Source organism: Salvelinus namaycush, chromosome 34 (assembly GCF_016432855.1).
Source record: "Salvelinus namaycush isolate Seneca chromosome 34, SaNama_1.0, whole genome shotgun sequence".
Lineage (NCBI taxonomy): Eukaryota > Metazoa > Chordata > Actinopteri > Salmoniformes > Salmonidae > Salvelinus > Salvelinus namaycush.
Genome location: NC_052340.1, coordinates 39,389,252 through 39,401,649, shown reverse-complemented (window position 1 = coordinate 39,401,649; position 12,398 = coordinate 39,389,252).

Genomic DNA, 12,398 nt, shown 5'->3' with positions numbered 1-12,398 from the left:
AATAATGGAACACTGGTCACTTTAATAATGGAACACTGGTCACTTTAATAATGGAACACTGGTCACTTTAATAATGGAACACTGGTCAATTTAATAATGGAACACTGGTCACTTTAATAATGGAACACTGGTCACTTTAATAATGGAACACTGGACACTTTAATAATGGAACACTGGTCACTTTAATAATGGAACACTAGTCACTTTAATAATGGAACTAGTCACTTTAATAATGGAACTCTAGTCACTTTAATAATGGAACACTGGACACTTTAATAATGGAACACTGGTTACTTTAATAATGGAACTCTAGTCACTTTAATAATGGAACACTGGTAACTTTAATAATGGAATACTGGTTACTTTAATAATGGATCACTAGTCACTTTAATAATGGAACTCTAGTCACTTTAATAATGGAAGTCTGGTTGATCCTTGGGAGCAATTTCCAAACACCTGAAGGTACCACGTTCATCTGTACAAACAATATTACGCAAGTATAAACACCATGGGACTACGCAGTCGTCATACCGCTCAGGAAGGAGAACCGTTCTGTCTCCTAGAGATGAACGTACTTTGGTGCGAAAAGTGAAAATCAATCCCAGAACAGCAAAGGACCTTGTGAAGATGCTGGAGGAAACAGGTACAAAAGTATATTTTTCCACAGTAAAACGAGTCCTGTATCGACGTAACCTGAAAGGCCACTAAGCAAGGAAGAAGCCACTGCTCCAAAACCGCCATAAAAAAGCCAGACTACGGTTTGCAACTGCACATGGGGACCAAGATCGTACATTTTTGAGAAATGTCCTCTAGTCTTATGAAACAAAAATAGAATTGTGTTGCCATAATGACCACCATTATGTTTGGAGGAAAAAGGGAGATGCTTGCAAGCCGAAGAACACCATCCCAACTGTGAAGCACGGGGGTGGTAGCAACATGTTGTGGGGGTGCTTTGCTGCAGGAGGGATTGGTGTAATTCCCAAAATAGATGGCATCATGAGGGAGGAAAATTATGTGGATACATTGAAGCACCATCTCAGGACATCAGTCAGGAAGTTAAAGCTTGGTTGCAAATTTGGTCTTCCAAATGGACAATGACCCCAAGCATACTTCCAAAGTCATGGCAAAATGGCTTAAGGACAACAAAGTCAAGGTATTGGAGTGGCCATCACAAAGCCCTGACCTCAATCCTATAGAAAATTTGTGGGCAGAACTGAAAAAGGGTGCGCAAGCAAGGAGGCCTACAAACCTGACTCAGTTACACGAGCTCTGTCAGGAGGAATGTGCCAAAATTCACCCAACTTATTGTGGGAAGCTTGTGGAAGGCTACCCAAAATATTTGACCCAACAATTTAAAAGGCAATGCTACCAAATGCTAATTGATTGGATGTAAACTTCTGACCCACTGGGAATGCGATGAAAGAAATAAAAGCTGAAATAAATCATTCTCTCTACTATTATTCTGACATTTCACATTCTTAAAATAAAGTGGTGATCCTAACTGACCTAAGACAGGACATTTTTACTAGGATCAAATGTCAGGAATTGTGAAAAAGTGAGTTTAAATGTATTTGGTGAAGGTGTATGTAAACTTCCAACTTCAACTGTATATATTGTAATCTAGTCAAGTCCATCCTATTCAACTATTGCTGTACATATACTAATCTATCATACGTATTTATACTATATATTCTATCCACATACTGTCCATAATGTCTGTACTGTCTATACATCCCATCACATACAGTACCAGTCAAAAGTTTGGACACACCTACTAATTCAAGGGTTTTTCTTTATTTTTTACTATTTTCTACATTGTAGAATAATAGTGAAGACTTCACAACTATGAAATAACACATATGGAATCATGTAGTAACCAAAAAATTGTTAATCAAAATATATTTGAGAATATTCAAGGTAGCCACCCGTTGCCTTGATGACAGCTTTGCACACTCCTGGCGTTCTCTGTAGTTATATATAATGTAGAGAAACCCCTCTACCTAGTTGTATATAATGTAGACAAACCAATCTACCTAGTTCTATATAATGTAGAGAAACCACTCTACCTAGTTGTATGTAATGTAGAGAAACCCCTCTACCTAGTTGTATATAATGTAGAGAAACCACTCTACCTAGTTGTATATAATGTAGAGAAACCCCTCTACCTAGTTGTATATAATGTAACATTCTGAGTATGTTGTCTAACAGCACCATATCACTAGGTAACATTCTGAGTATGTTGTCTAACACTAACAGCACCATATCACCAGGTAACATTCTGAGTATGTTGTATATCACTAACAGCACCATATCACCAGGTAACATTCTGAGTATGTTGTCTATCACTAGCATCACCATATCACCAGGTAACATTCTGAGTATGTTGTCTATCACTAACAGCACCATATCACCAGGTAACATTCTGAGTATGGTGTCTAACACTAACAGCACCAAATCACCAGGTAACATTCTGAGTATGGTGTCTATCACTAACAGCACCATATCACCAGGTAACATTCTGAGTATGTTGTCTAACAGCACCATATCACCAGGTAACATCTGAGTATGTTGTCTATCACTAACAGCACCATATCACCAGGTAACATTCTGAGTATGTTGTCTAACAGCACCATATCACCAGGTAACATCTGAGTATGTTGTCTATCACTAACAGCACCATATCACCAGGTAACATTCTGAGTATGTTGTCTAACAGCACCATATCACCAGGTAACATTCTGAGTATGTTGTCTAACAGCACCATATCACCAGGTAACATCTGAGTATGTTGTCTATCACTAACAGCACCATATCACCAGGTAACATTCTGAGTATGTTGTCTAACAGCACCATATCACCAGGTAACATTCAGAGTATGTTGTCTAACAGCACCATATCACCAGGTAACAATCTGAGTATGTTGTCTATCACTAACAGCACCATATCACCAGGTAACATTCTGAGTATGTTGTCTAACAGCACAAAATCACCAGGTAACATTCTGAGTATGTTGTCTATCACTAACAGCACCATATCACCAGGTACCATTCTGAGTATGTTGTATATCACTAACAGCACCATATCACCAGGTAACATTCTGAGTATGGTGTCTATCACTAACAGCACCCTATCACCAGGTAACATTCTGAGTATGTTGTCTATCACTAACATCATCATATCACCAGGTAACATTCTGAGTGTGTTGTCTATCACTAGCAGCACCATATCACCAGGTAACATGTTGAGTATGTTGTCTATCACTAACAGCACCATATCACCAGGTAACATTCTGAGTATGTTGTCTAACAGCACCATATCACCAGGTAACATTCTGAGTATGTTGTCTATCACTAACAGCACCATATCACCAGGTAACATTCTGAGTATGTTGTCTATCACTAACAGCACCATATCACCAGGTAACATTCTGAGTATGGTGTCTATCACTAACAGCACCATATCACCAGGTAACATTCTGAGTATGTTGTCTATCACTAGCAGCACCATATCACCAGGTAACATTCTGAGTATGTTGTCTAACAGCACCATATCACCAGGTAACATCTGAGTGTGTTGTCTATCACTAACAGCACCATATCACCAGGTAACATCTGAGTATGTTGTCTATCACTAACAGCACCATATCACCAGGTAACATCTGAGTATGTTGTCTATCACTAACAGCACCATATCACCAGGTAACCTTCTGAGTATGGTGTCAATCACTAATAGCACCATATCACCAGGTAACATTCTGAGTATGTTGTCTATCACTAACAGCACCATATCACCAGGTAACATTCTGAGTATGGTGTATATCACTAACAGCACCATATCACCAGGTAACATTCTGAGTATGTTGTCTATCACTAGCAGCACCATATCACCAGGTAACATTATGAGTATGTTGTCTAACAGCACAAAATCACCAGGTAACATTCTGAGTATGTTGTCTATCACTAACAGCACCATATCACCAGGTACCATTCTGAGTATGTTGTCTATCACTAACAGCACCATATCACCAGGTAACATTCTGAGTATGTTGTCTAACAGCACAATATCACCAGGTAACATTCTGAGTATGTTGTCTATCACTAACAGCACCATATCACCAGGTAACATTCTGAGTATGTTGTCTAACAGCACCATATCACCAGGTAACATCTGAGTATGTTGTCTATCACTAGCAGCACCATATCACCAGGTAACATTCTGAGTATGTTGTCTATCACTAACAGCATCATATCACCAGGTAACATTCTGAGTATGTTGTCTATCACTAACAGCACCATATCACCAGGTAACATTCGGAGTGTGTTGTCTATCACTAGCAGCACCATATCACCAGGTAACATTCTGAGTATGGTGTCTATCACTAACAGCACCATATCACCAGGTAACATTCTGAGTATGTTGTCTGACAACATCATATCACCAGGTTACATTCTTAGTATGTTGTCTATCACTAACAGCACCATATCACCAGATACCATTCTGAGTATGTTGTCTAACAGCACCATATCACCAGGTAACATTCTTAGTATGTTGTCTATCACTAACAGCACCATATCACCAGATACCATTCTGAGTATGGTGTCTATCACTAACAGCACCATATCACCAGGTAACATTCTGAGTATGTTGTCTATCACTAACAGCACCATATCAACAGGTAACATTCTGAGTATGTTGTCTATCACTAACAACACCATATCACCAGGTAACATTCTGAGTATGGTGTCTATCACTAACAGCACCATATCACCAGGTAACATTCTGAGTATGTTGTCTAACAGCACCATATCACCAGGTAACATTCTGAGTATGTTGTCTATCACTAACAGCATCATATCACCAGGTACCATTCTGAGTATGGTGTCTATCATTAACAGCACCATATCACCAGATACCATTCTGAGTATGGTGTCTATCACTAACAGCACCATATCACCAGGTAACATTCTGAGTATGTTGTCTATCACTAACAGCACCATATCACCAGATACCATTCTGAGTATGGTGTCTATCACTAACAGCACCATATCACCAGGTAACATTCTGAGTATGTTGTCTAACACTAACAGCACCATATCACCAGGTAACATTCGGAGTATGTTGTCTATCACTAACATCACCATATCACCAGGTAACATTCTGAGTATTGTGTCTATCACTAACAGCACCATATCACCAGGTAACATTCTGAGTATGTTGTCTATCACTAACAGCACCATATCACCAGGTAACATTCTGAGTATGGTGTCTATCACTAACAGCACCATATCACCAGGTAACATTCTGAGTATGGTGTCTATCACTAACAGCACCATATCACCAGGTTACATTCTGAGTATGTTGTCTATCACTAACAGCACCATATCACCAGGTAACATTCTGAGTATGGTGTATATCACTAACAGCACCATATCACCAGATACCATTCTGAGTATGTTGTCTAACAGCACCATATCACCAGGTAACATTCTGAGTATGTTGTCTAACACTAACAGCACCATATCACCAGGTAACATTCTGAGTATGTTGTCTATCACTAACAGCACCATATCACCAGGTAACATTCTGAGTATGTTGTTTATCACTAACAGCACCATATCACCAGGTAACATTCTGAGTATGTTGTCTATCACTAACAGCACCATATCACCAGGTAACATTCTGAGTATGTTGTCTAGCAGCACCATATCACCAGGTAACATTCTGAGTATGTTGTCTAACAGCACCATATCACCAGGTAACATTCTGAGTATGGTGTCTATCACTAACAGCACCATATCACCAGGTAACATTCTGAGTATGTTGTCTAACAGCACCATATCACCAGGTAACATTCTGAGTATGTTGTCTATCACTAACAGCACCATATCACCAGGTAACATTCTGAGTATGTTGTCTAACAGCACCATATCACCAGGTAACATCTGAGTATGTTGTCTATCACTAACAGCACCATATCACCAGGTAACATTCTGAGTATGGTGTCTATCACTAACAGCACCATATCACCAGGTAACATTCTGAGTATGGTGTCTATCACTAACAGCACCATATCACCAGGTAACATTCTGAGTACATTGAGATCAATGTTGACTGTACATTTTTTGTGTTTATTTCACTAATGTTTATTATCTATTTCACTTGCTTTGGCAATGTAAACATATGTTTTTCATGCCAATAAAACCTTTAAATTGAGAGATGTGTTTTGTGAGGTGATGAAGAGGAGGACTCCTGTAGGTTGGCTACACTACAGTCTATATCTACTGGGATGGAGAGAGCTATCGATCTGGCCAACTGAACTCCATCGCAGAGTTTTACACCACCAGTCACTACCCTTGGAGTTAACAGGAGGACCAGGGCAGGGAGAGGAGGGGGTGGGAGGAACCAGGGCAGAGAGAGGAGGGGGTGGGGGAAACCAGGGCAGAGAGAGGAGGGGGTGGGGGGTGGCTGAATGAAAGTGAGACAGAGAGAGGGACAGACTGGGGTTTTGTTATTTTGTTATTGGCATTATTAAAAAGGAAGGTGTCAGAGGAGCATTATTGGGCAGAGGAGGTTATTGGGCATGTGTTACAGTGAAGGGGCACGGGTCATAGTAAGAAGGGCTGCCATTCAGATGGCTGATAAGAAGGGCTGCCATTCAGATGGCTGATAAGAAGGGCTGCCATTCAGATGGCTGATAAGAGGGGCTGCCATTCAGATGGCTGATAAGAAGGGCTGCCATTCAGATGGCTGATAAGAAGGGCTGCCCTTCAGATGGCTGATAAGAAGGGCTGCCATTCAGATGGCTGATAAGAAGGGCTGCCCTTCAGATGGCTGATAAGAAGGGCTGCCATTCAGATGGCTGATAAGAAGGGCTGCCCTTCAGATGGCTGATAAGAAGGGCTGCCATTCAGATGGCTGATAAGAAGGGCTGCCATTCAGATGGCTGATAAGAAGGGCTGCCCTTCAGATGGCTGATAAGAGGGGCTGCCATTCAGATGGCTGATAAGAAGGGCTGCCATTCAGATGGCTGATAAGAAGGGCTGCCATTCAGATGGCTGATAAGAAGGGCTACCATTCAGATGGCTGATAAGAAGGGCTGCCATTCAGACGGCTGATAAGAGGGGCTGCCATTCAGACGGCTGATAAGAAGGGCTGCCATTCAGACGGCTGATAAGAGGGGCTGCCATTCAGACGGCTGATAAGAAGGGCTGCCATTCAGATGGCTGATAAGAAGGGCTGCCATTCAGATGGCTGATAAGAAGGGCTGCCATTCAGATGGCTGATAAGAAGGGCTGCCATTCAGATGGCTGATAAGAGGGGCTGCCATTCAGATGGCTGATAAGAAGGGCTGCCATTCAGATGGCTGATAAGAAGGGCTGCCATTCAGATGGCTGATAAGAGGGGCTGCCATTCAGACGGCTGATAAGAAGGGCTGCCATTCAGATGGCTGATAAGAGGGGCTGCCATTCAGACGGCTGATAAGAAGGGCTGCCATTCAGACGGCTGATAAGAAGGGCTGCCATTCAGATGGCTGTTAAGAAGGGCTGCCATTCAGATGGCTGATAAGAAGGGCTGCCATTCAGATGGCTGATAAGAAGGGCTGCCATTCAGATGGCTGATAAGAAGGGCTGCCATTCAGATGGCTGATAAGAGGGGCTGCCATTCAGATGGCTGATAAGAAGGGCTGCCATTCAGATGGCTGATAAGAAGGGCTGCCATTCAGATGGCTGATAAGAGGGGCTGCCATTCAGATGGCTGATAAGAAGGGCTGCCATTCAGATGGCTGATAAGAAGGGCTGCCATTCAGACGGCTGATAAGAAGGGCTGCCATTCAGATGGCTGATAAGAAGGGCTGCCATTCAGATGGCTGATAAGAAGGGCTGCCATTCAGACGGCTGATAAGAAGGGCTGCCATTCAGACGGCTGATAAGAAGGGCTGCCATTCAGATGGCTGATAAGAAGGGCTGCCATTCAGATGGCTGATAAGAAGGGCTGCCATTCAGATGGCTGATAAGAAGGGCTGCCATTCAGATGGCTGATAAGAAGGGCTGCCATTCAGATGGCTGATAAGAGGGGCTGCCATTCAGATGGCTGATAAGAAGGGCTGCCATTCAGATGGCTGATAAGAAGGGCTGCCATTCAGATGGCTGATAAGAGGGGCTGCCATTCAGATGGCTGATAAGAAGGGCTGCCATTCAGATGGCTGATAAGAAGGGCTGCCATTCAGACGGCTGATAAGAAGGGCTGCCATTCAGATGGCTGATAAGAAGGGCTGCCATTCAGATGGCTGATAAGAAGGGCTGCCATTCAGAGGGTAACAGGATGCCCCTAGGCGCTGGGGGACAGGGGTGGCAGACGCCATGGGGTGGGGGATTCCATCTATCAATGAAGCAGAATTACAGATGATTCTGTTCTCATCCACTGGACGCTGTTTCTCTTTTCATATGAAGGGAATGGGGGAGTTGGACTGACTTCAGAGACATTTTGTTAGTCAATCACACAGGAAGAGGAAGGGAGAAACTGGGTGTAGTTACAGCTGGGGCTTGCATAATTACCAGTGGGCTCTATCTTACAGGACGGTTCATGAGAGAGGAAGGAGGAGTGTGCGTGTTTGTGTGTGTGCGTGTTTGTGTGTGTGTGTGTTTGTGTGTGCGTACGTGTGCGCGCATGTGTGCTCTTTGTGTGTGTGCGTGTGTGTGTGTGTGTGCGTGTGTGTGTGTGCATACATCCTAGCCTGTGAAGCGTAAATTCTTTCTCTCCCTGAATTCAATTCAAAGTGCTTTATTGGTATGGGAAACATATGTTAACATTGCCAAAGGAAGTGAGGTAGATAATAAACAATATAAAATGAACAGTAAGCATTACACTCACAGCATTTTCAAGGGAATATAGTAATTTTAAATGTAATATTATGGCTAAATACAGTGTTTTAATGATGTGCAAATAGTTAAAGAAGAAAAGGGAAAATAAATAAACATAAATATGGGTTGTATTTACGATGGTGTTTGTTCTTCACTGGTTGCCCTTTTCTTGTGGCAACAGGTCACAAATCTTGCTGCTGTGATTGCACACTGTGGTATTTCACCCAGTAGATATGGGAGTTTATCAAAATAGGGTTTGTTTTCAAATTCTTTGTGGGTCTGTGGGAAATGAGGGAAAGGGAAATATGTGTCTCTAATATGGTCATACATTTGGTAGGAGGTTAGGAAGTGCAGCTCAGTTTCCACCTCATTTTGTGGGCAGTGTGCACATAGCCTGTCTTCTCTTGAGAGCCAGGTCTGCCTACGGCGGCTTTTCTCAATAGCAATGCTATGCTCACTGAGTCTGTACATAGTCAAAGCTTTCCTTAATTTTGGGTCAGTCACAGTGGTCAGGTATTCTGCCACTGTGTACTCTCTGTTTAGGGCCTAGAAAATAGTTTTCTAGTTTGCTCTGTTTTCCAATGTATCAAGTAATTATCTTTTTGTTTTCTTGTGGCGCTGTCCTGAGATGGCTTTTAAAATGTAATGCCTCTATTCTGGCTTTTGATCATTAGCGGGTATCATAAACATTTTGCTCTACAAGCATTATTTGATGTTTTACGTAGACAGAAGATGTTGTTGCAGAATTCTGCATGCAGAGTCTCAATTTGGTGTTTGTCTCAATTTGGTTGGTGAGCAGAACCCAGACCTCACAACCATAAAGGCCCTATAACGGTTAAATATAAGGGGTTATATATAAGGGTTATATAACGGTCTTTTAAGCCATTAAAGTCTTTTAAGCCATTGATCATCCTTGAGATGTTTCTGCAACTTGATTGGAGTCCACCTGTGGTAAATTCAATTGATTGGACATTATTTGGAAAGGCCTGTCTACATATGGTCCCACAGTTGACAGTTCATGCATCAAATAATGCTTGTAGAGCAAAAACCAAGCCATGAGGTCGAAGGAATTGTCCGTAGAGTTCCAAGACAGGATTGTGTCGAGGCATAGATCTGGGGAAGGTACCAAAACATTTCTTCAATATTGAAGGTCCCCAAGAACACAGAACATCATCTTAAATGGAAGAAGTTTGGAAACTCCAAGACTCTTCCTAGAGCTGGTCGCCTGGAAAACCTGAGCAATTGGGGGAGATCGGCCTTGGTCAGGAAGGTGACCAATATCCCAATGATCATTCAGGCAGAGCTCTTCTGTGGAGATGGGAGAACCTTCCAGCACCCCACCAATCATGCCTTTTTTTTGTGCCACCCTATGGGACTCCCAATCACAGCCAGATGTGATACAGCCTGGATGCGAACCAGGGACTGTAGGAACACCTCTTTCACTGAGATGCAGTGCCTTAGACCACTGCGCCACTCGGGAGCAAAGGCCTTTATGGTAGAGTGCCCAGAAGGAAGCCACTCCTCAGTAAAAGGCACATGACAGCATGCTTGGAGTTTTCCAAAAGGCACCTAAAGGACTCTCGGACAATGAAAAACAAGATTTTCTGGTCTGATGAAACCAAGATTAAACTCTTTGGCCTGAATACCAAGTGTCACGTCTGGAGGAAACCTGGCACAATCCCTACGGTGAAGCACGGTGGTGGTGGCAGCATCATGCTGTGAACATCTTTTCAGCGATAGGGACTGGGAGACTAGTCAGGAAAGAGGAAAAGATGAACAGAGCAAAGTACAGAGAGATCCTTGATGAAAACAGGGGTGCAGAGTTCTCAGGACCTCAGACTGAGGCGAAGGACAGCGACCCTAAGCACACAGCCAAAACAACAGAGGAGTGGCCCAGCCAGAACTGTTCTGAGTAAAGGGTCTGAACACGTATGTAAATCTGATATTTCTGTTTAAATGTTTTAATAAATTTGCTAAAATGTCTAAAAACCTGTTTTTTTTGCCTTGTCATTATGGGGTATTGTGTGTAGGTTGATGAGGGGAAAAAACTATTTAATGCAAAATGTGGAAAAAGTCAATGGGTTTGAATACTTTCCGAATGCACTGTATATGTTGAAGAGGATGGGGCTCAAGCTGCATCCCTGTGTCACCCAACGGCCCAGAGGAAAGAAATGTGTGTTTTTTCCCCAAATTTTAACCGCACACTTGTTGTTTGTGGATTTTTGTGGATTTTATATTGTTGTATGTCTTCCCTTTACCACCAGTTTCCATCAATTTATACAGCAGACCTTTTGGGGTGTACAGGGAGAATATGTAGTCTGCCATATTGAAATGTTATTCAGTACATTGTTTTCAATAAGGAAATATACTAGTCTGCTGTTATTGATAATGCAGAGGATTTCCTCAAGGTTGCTGTTGACGCATATCCCACGGTAGTTCTTGGGGTCAAATTTGTCTCCACATTTGTGGATTGGGGTGATCAGTCCTTGGTTCCAAATGTTGGGGAAGATGCCAGAGCTGAGGAGGATGTTAAAGAGTTTAAGTGTAGCCAAATGGAATTTAAGGTCTGTATATTTATTTTTTCATTCAGGATACCATCAACACACAGGCATTTTTGGGCAGAGCGTTTGTATTTGGTCTTGCAGTTCATTCAATGTAATTGGAGAATCCAGTGCATTCTGGTAGTCTTTAATAGTTGATTCTAACATTTGTTATTGATCATTTAAATGTTTTTGCTGTTTGTTCTTTGTTATAGAGCCAAAAAGATTGGAGAAGTGGTTTACCCATACCTCCCCGTTTTAGATAAATAACTCTTTGTGTTGTTGTTTGTTTAGTGTGTTACAATTCTCTGCCTCTCTCAATTAACATTTTTAAATTTAAGGGCTTTATTTGCATGGTAAACAAATGTTTACATTACCAAAGCAAGTGAAATAGATAATAAACATAAGTGAAATAAACAATAAAACATGTCTCTCTCTCTCTCTCTCTTTCTCTCTCTGTCTCTCTCTGTCTCTCTCTGTCTCTCTCTCTCTCTGTCTCTCTCTCTGTCTCTCTCTCTGTCTCTCTCTCTCTCTCTCTCTCTCTCTCTCTCTCTCTCTCTCTCTCTCTCTCTCTCTCTCTCAATTCAATTCAATTCAATTCAAGGGGCTTTATTGGCATGGGAAACATGTGTTAACATTGCCAAAGCAAGTGAGGTAGATATTATACAAAAGTGAAATAAACAATACAAATTAACAGTAAACATTACACATACAGAAGTTTCAAAACAATAAAGACATTACAAATGTTATATTATATATATACAGTGTTGTAACAATGTACAAATGGTTAAAGCACACAAGTTAAAATAAATAAGCATAAATATGGATTGTATTTACAATGGTGTTTGTTCTTCACTGGTTGCCCTTTTCTTGTGGCAACAGGTCACAAATCTTGCTGCTGTGATGGCACACTGTGGAATTTCTCCCAGTAGATATGGGAGTTTATCAAAATTGGATTTGTTTTCAAATTCTTTGTGGATCTGTGTAATCTGTGGGA